Source organism: Cryptomeria japonica, chromosome 7 (genome assembly GCF_030272615.1).
Source record: "Cryptomeria japonica chromosome 7, Sugi_1.0, whole genome shotgun sequence".
Lineage (NCBI taxonomy): Eukaryota > Viridiplantae > Streptophyta > Pinopsida > Cupressales > Cupressaceae > Cryptomeria > Cryptomeria japonica.
In genome coordinates, this window is record NC_081411.1 from 90,175,264 (window position 1) to 90,181,606 (window position 6,343).

The 6,343-nt window shown below is 33.6% G+C and overlaps 1 long non-coding RNA gene across 1 annotated transcript; it reads left to right on the forward strand.

The window, feature by feature from the left end:
* The first annotated feature begins 279 nt into the window (after nt 1-279).
* LOC131059708 (uncharacterized) lies at nt 280-3,244 on the forward strand. Its single transcript, XR_009110224.2, has 3 exons — nt 280-420; nt 560-641; nt 2,926-3,244. It is a non-coding gene; the product is annotated as an uncharacterized LOC131059708 (long non-coding RNA).
* Nucleotides 3,245-6,343: the final 3,099 nt, after the last annotated feature.

Consider the following 6,343-nt stretch of genomic DNA (forward strand, 5'->3'; position numbering starts at 1 on the left):
ACAAGAGGCATACAATAGAGAAAATAATTAACACAAAGGAATTTGTTGAGGAGGACACATGGTAATTATAACAGACAAGGCATTGTTTCTAATAATTTTAAGTTTGATGCATATATTCATGGTATCATTCATAAAGCATTTGTTTAGGTCTTGAAAGAAAGTGGTATGCTTTCTGAAACACTTTTCTCGCATTTAAAATATTTCTTGTAGCAATATTATAAGTTGATGTTACCTTTGAAATGGATCTGACCTATTTTTTCTCTTCAGGCATGGGCTTGAACAAGAATATACTCTGCTACAGAAGAATGTATTTTTGTCATTTACATTATCTTCAAAATTTCCCACTTCTTAGAAGTGCCAAATTTGGATGTGCAATGGGAATTCCAAATGGGTTCTACACTAAAGTAGGCAGAGTCATAGGTGAAGTATTTCTCAAATTCTAGACATCGTATTGTGTTGGTCCTTTCTTTTTTCCTCTTCTCTCAGTACTCTTAATTGTGATTTCAAGCAAGGCAACACAACTTTCTGATTTTATACTTTTGTCTTGCAATTTTTACAGGAATTTTTATAGGCTTTTTTGGAAGGCCACCAAACAGAAGCTCTGCGATTTAAGGGGTTCCTACATTAAAGACATTTTAGTGGTGAGTTAGGTTTCTATGATAATTTGAGGGATATCTAAAGAGAAGTGACATTTGGGCACAAATTTTGGTAGGAAAATAATACCTGGTTTATCACTATATTGGTTTATGGGGAGTAGGTTAAATTAGATAAGATAGATAGGAGTACTATTTGTTTGCCTTTCAGATTTTGTTTTCATCATTCATGAATGTAACAGAAGAAAAACGGTTGTTTATTTGATTTTTTGGGGGTTGCAATGAGTTTATCCTTATCTTGTACCTAGTTTCTTCTCAGTTTAATTTGCAGCTCTCTTGCAATAAATATCAAGTGGAATAATTTTGGGTCTTCGGTGTGCTATTCACTTGCAAAGTGTTCCTTTTATACAGAAGTTTTTTGTTGACAATAGAAAAGTGTTATTTGCTTGTGTTGTAAATTGTGGTGGGAGTTAGACATTGTGGTTTGGTTGGAGGTGTCTTATACCTTATTGAAGCAATGATAGCAATGAAAGGAGCGCTTGTCAAGTAATGAAAGAAGCCTGCAAAGTTTCAAACTATTCCATCAACTTTCTAGTGGTGGCATCCTTATTTGTTTGCTTCTATAATCAATGTAAAGTCCTCCTCAATGCCCGCATGAGGCTAGTTACGATAAAATGCTATTTGTGAACTAGTAAGAAGTGCTATTGCCACCACTATATGGTTAGGATGTTGTGTTAGATCTAGAGAAGTTAATTAAAAATCTGCCTTGATCATCTTTAAACTACTATTGCACTCAGTTTGATCCAGGTCACCCTTATGTTACATCGTTGAAATTGAAATTGGATATTTTTTATGCTTGAGGGAACTATTTGACCATAGAGGCCTTTAAAATTTAATAATTTGAACCCTTATTGGGGATGTCTATGCAAGCATCTGTCCATCTATGAAGAATCACAATCATAGCTGGGAAGGATTCTAGATTCTTTGCAAGTCATGGCCTCAATAGTTGACAACTTGAAGCAACAGTCTGAGTCTCATTTATTCAGAACACATGGAAGAATCATGTTGGATGATCCTTCCATTTCTATAATACTATATATTCAAGGGTTGTCATTCCTAGACGTATAATGGGAGATTCAAGATATAATATATACCTCCTACCGAGCCAAGACTAGATCCCATTGAGTACACCCAACTTAGGCTGACTTGAAGGCAACAATCTCAGTTTCTAAACCACCAATGAGATATTCAAGATTAATATCCCACAAGCTGAGCCAAACCTTGATTTCGTTGAAGTAGGAAAGGAGCTCCTTCCAAATAGTGTACGCATATTGATGCAATCAAGACTAGAGGGTCCAATGAAGGATTTCCAATAGTCCAACCAATTGCACAAACTCACAAGACACTAAATAGAGTAGGTAAGTAACAATATGTTATTTGTTTATTCATATTCATAACAACATTAGTTGCATTACAGTCTATTGCAATAGCCTTCCAACATGCTAGGTCTCAGAAGTTTGATTACAAATAGGCATATTATACAATTTGAAAGATATTATGATACAATGCTATACTAAGCTTTCCTGTACATTCATCATTGACTCGCAATTACCTTCAAGAATATTTATATCTAGTAGATTGTCATCTAATAGCCCAATATTACAAGGTTAAATTTTGAAGTCGCTTACAATTTCTTTTTTGTTCTTTACTGATATCAATATTTGAATGATTCCAATTTGGAAATTTATAAGTTACAAAACCCGTTTTCTTTTAAATTTGTTTTTTATGAGTTGTTTTTTTATTGTCTTAGCACATAGAGATAGCTCATTATGTTTTATTTTGGTCATGATTATTGGGAGTAAAAGATGTACAAAAATGTGATTACTTGTTAAAATCAATCATGTATACCAAAAGATGCATCTATAGCCAACATCATTTAGTTAAGTGATTATATATATAAAATTTTAGAATTGGATCTTATTCATGAATTATAATTTATAGATTGATGAATGGTTGGAATGTGCACCCATATTTTCCTCTGGAGCTGACTTTGAAAAAGCATGTACTTATGTGGATAACTATCTCTCACTGCGGACATTCCTACTTGGATATAATTTATCTGTGCTTGATATACAAGTTTGGTCTGGTCTTGCAAGTATCGCTGTTTATTAATTGTCAAGGATTTTTTATTTATGTAATCCTCTTTTCCTACAATTTGTACCAATTAAACCATATTTGCAAAATGCAGAATGTTATTTAGTTATCTTCAAAAAAAATTGTCTGTATGTCTATCTTAAAAGCTTATTTGTTTAATCTCTTGATCCTTTGTCAGGGGGACACACTACATGGAAAGTATGAGCATACATTAATTTTGGGTTTATTGTTTCTTCTTTTCTTGCAAGAGGGCATGAGCCTCAGTTCGTATGGCATGATGATAGCAGTTTTCCGAAATCTGGTTGGAGTAGCATATGTGGGAGTTAATTATTTTATTGGAATTTCAGGAGAACAAAGTATAGTAATAATGTGGTTTATAAATGACAAAAAGAGATGAAATTTCAGACAAGAAATTATGAGACTGATTAGTAAAGACAAACTGATTCATTTTGTATGACTGGTTTAGGAATTGACGAATGTTATGTACAGACGGTCTGAGTCACAATACAATAATTCAGATATTTCATAATGTTTTTCAGAGGTGATGGAGTTTACCCATTTTTCACTTGGTGTATGACTCAAAATAGAAGGTTACAAGTAGCTTATGTCTAATTCTCATTAGAATTATCTTTCATAAGATTTGAAACATACATAAAATTGCTAGTTCATTCGTTGTCTATTTACAAGATCTCATCAGTGGTCAGCTATAGCCCAAGTTTAATTATTCTTAGAAGTCTTATGTCTTTTACATCTGGTTTAGAACAGTAACAACTCAACGGTTGTATGTCAGCTAATTGTTAGTTTCTACAGGATGATTGATAACTCAGATCTTAGCTGTGGGAGGTTTGAAGGGTTTTTGTTACTGGTAAGTATTAAGCTTGTGAAGTCATCTAATATTTGTTGTGATTAATTTTTTATTGGGTAGTTTTTTTCTCGATAAAGTTTATATTGAAAAGGAAATTTCTATTCTTTGTATCTAAATTATTGAATTCTAATCAAAATGCAGTTAGTTGCAAATTTGGATCTGTGGTGGTCGATTGGAGATTATTAATTTTAATGGGTTTCTTTTCTATAAAAATTTGTATCCAAATCAAAGTGCTTTAGCTACAAATTTTCTTTTTTGATTGTAGAATGCAACTTATAATGATTATCTTTCAGTGGGTGGCTTAAATTATTGAATTCTAATCAAAATGCAGTTAGTTGCAAATTTGGATCTGTGGTGGTCGATTGGAGATTATTAATTTTAATGGGTTTCTTTTCTATAAAAATTTGTATCCAAATCAAAGTGCTTTAGCTACAAATTTTCTTTTTTGATTGTAGAATGCAACTTATAATGATTATCTTTCAGTGGGTGGCTTATCTTTTTTAATGGAGGCTTTGCACTTAAATGAAAGTTCATATCTGTCTATAGATTGGCACTAGATTTGGAATTATTTTGATTATTGTATATATTTAAATTGAAGTGTTTTTAGTTGCAGACTTGGGTCACCAATTACCAGATGCACTTATATATCTATCTTCGTAATAGGAATTTTTTTAATGTTTACATCAAAGTGTACCGAACATCAGCATTGGATTTGTGGTTGTAGATAGCAATTTTTTATAATAGTTCTCAACAAGTTCTACTTTTTATTTTTCATATGCAACTCTATCTAAATCCAACTGTTTAGAATGTAGATTTGGTTTTGTAGTTTTAGTTTGCGATTTATTATTTTATAATGGGTATTTGTTTGAAGAGAAAATTTGAACTTAGATCAAAGTGCATATAAGTACTAAGTAGGATTTCTTCTTGTAGATTGCAATTTATTTGAATTATTCTAATGGTAAGTTCAGTTTATTATTATTTTGTTTTAAAACTTAGAATTTTTTTCCTACGTAAACTTTGTATTCAAATAAAATTACATTTAGCTGCAACCTTGGATTTTTATTTATTTTTATTAAAGTGGATAAAATCACTAAAATAATATTAAATCTTTAGTTTTTTTTATAGGTGTCTTGTTCAAAGAGCACTAAAGGGAAAGAACCAGTAAGAAAACCCTTCAGTATTGCTCAGGAGGACATCAACCTATCTACCCATTACAAAAGTCCATAGGCATCCCAAATAAAACCCCCCAGATACATAGCTAACCGCATTAGATATAAAGGAAGCTGTGAGAACTAGTCTAGCAGAGAACATCTCAAAATGGAGCCAATAATGTCCAACCATAACCAGTGCCATCACCCCAATAGCCAACTTGTCTATACACCACATGAGTCCAAGGCTCTAAAGAGAACAAAACTCAAAGCCATAAGAGAACCAAGAATAAGCGATCCTGCCAGCACAAATATGGTGAGCAAACATATGCCAATCCAGATAAGAAGCAGGGAAGGATAATGAAAACCCTCAGGAAGCAGGATGAGACCGATCCAAAGAATAATCCAAAGCAAAAGCCAAAGAAGTAACAGCAGGATAAGAAACCATCTGCAACACCACGTTAACTGCTCTTTCCAATTCCTCAAAAAAAGACACCATCCACCGATTTTGACAAGAGCTCTCCATAGAAAACATAACATTTTGTGTTAGAAAAAAAAAGTGCAAAGATAGAATGGATGCCATATCTGCACGCCATCAAGAATATAAGAGAGAACGAGATAACAAGATCATAATTATCTTTCCATCATAAGAGAAAACAGCGAACAATACGCTGCTCAACCAATGATGAAACTAACTCATGACTCACAACATCCCCAATCATTAAATTGCAACTCCCTAAATAGCAGATCAACCATGATGCCAGATGATTCAAAGAAAGGACCAATTTGTTTCATTATGATACGAAACCCCATGGCAAAGGCACCAACTTCCGACCACAAAGAAAAATGATTATAAAAAAAGAAGAGGATCTACAAATATAACTAACATAACCCTACTGAGTAGATAATGATTAGCATGTAATGAGTGCTAGTACGAAACAGTCCCCAAAATATCAAAAGGAAACCGAGATACCCACCGACAAAGATATCCCCAATGACCAAGCACGCAGCCAAGTAGGACAAACAAACCAAACGCCCATTCAATACCAGAACTACCAGGCAATCAAAAGTTGCCCCTCCATCCTCCATAATTAATGAGGAGCTACTACCAAATATAGCTACAACAGAGATGTTGCCATAAGGCAGGACAACATCCCCCCTATAGCCATATAAGGAAGTGAAAAACCACAAAGCAAGGAGATGAGAGAAGACAATAGCATAATGAGAATCTCAATCCGATAGTAGAAGCCACAACAATCTCCCTACTCCACGAGGAGATTCTAATAGGAAATGTCAACAACAAAGATCTTGTCTCGAATACCAACACCTTCATTACAGTCACTGATGAAAGAAAACCACACCAAGCATAAAAAAATGAAGTAGGTTTCTGAAAGGAGGGCCTGCTAAGAAAGAAGCTTCATGCAAGAAACAGGAATGTCCAAAGGAGAAACCTCTAAGAAATCAGCACCCTCAACAACAACCTTATTCACTAAAAAATCGGCAATGACGTTGATCTCCCTGAAACAATGAGAGATAGAGAAAGTGGTAAAGCACTTCAATTGCACAAGAATGTGATCTAAAAA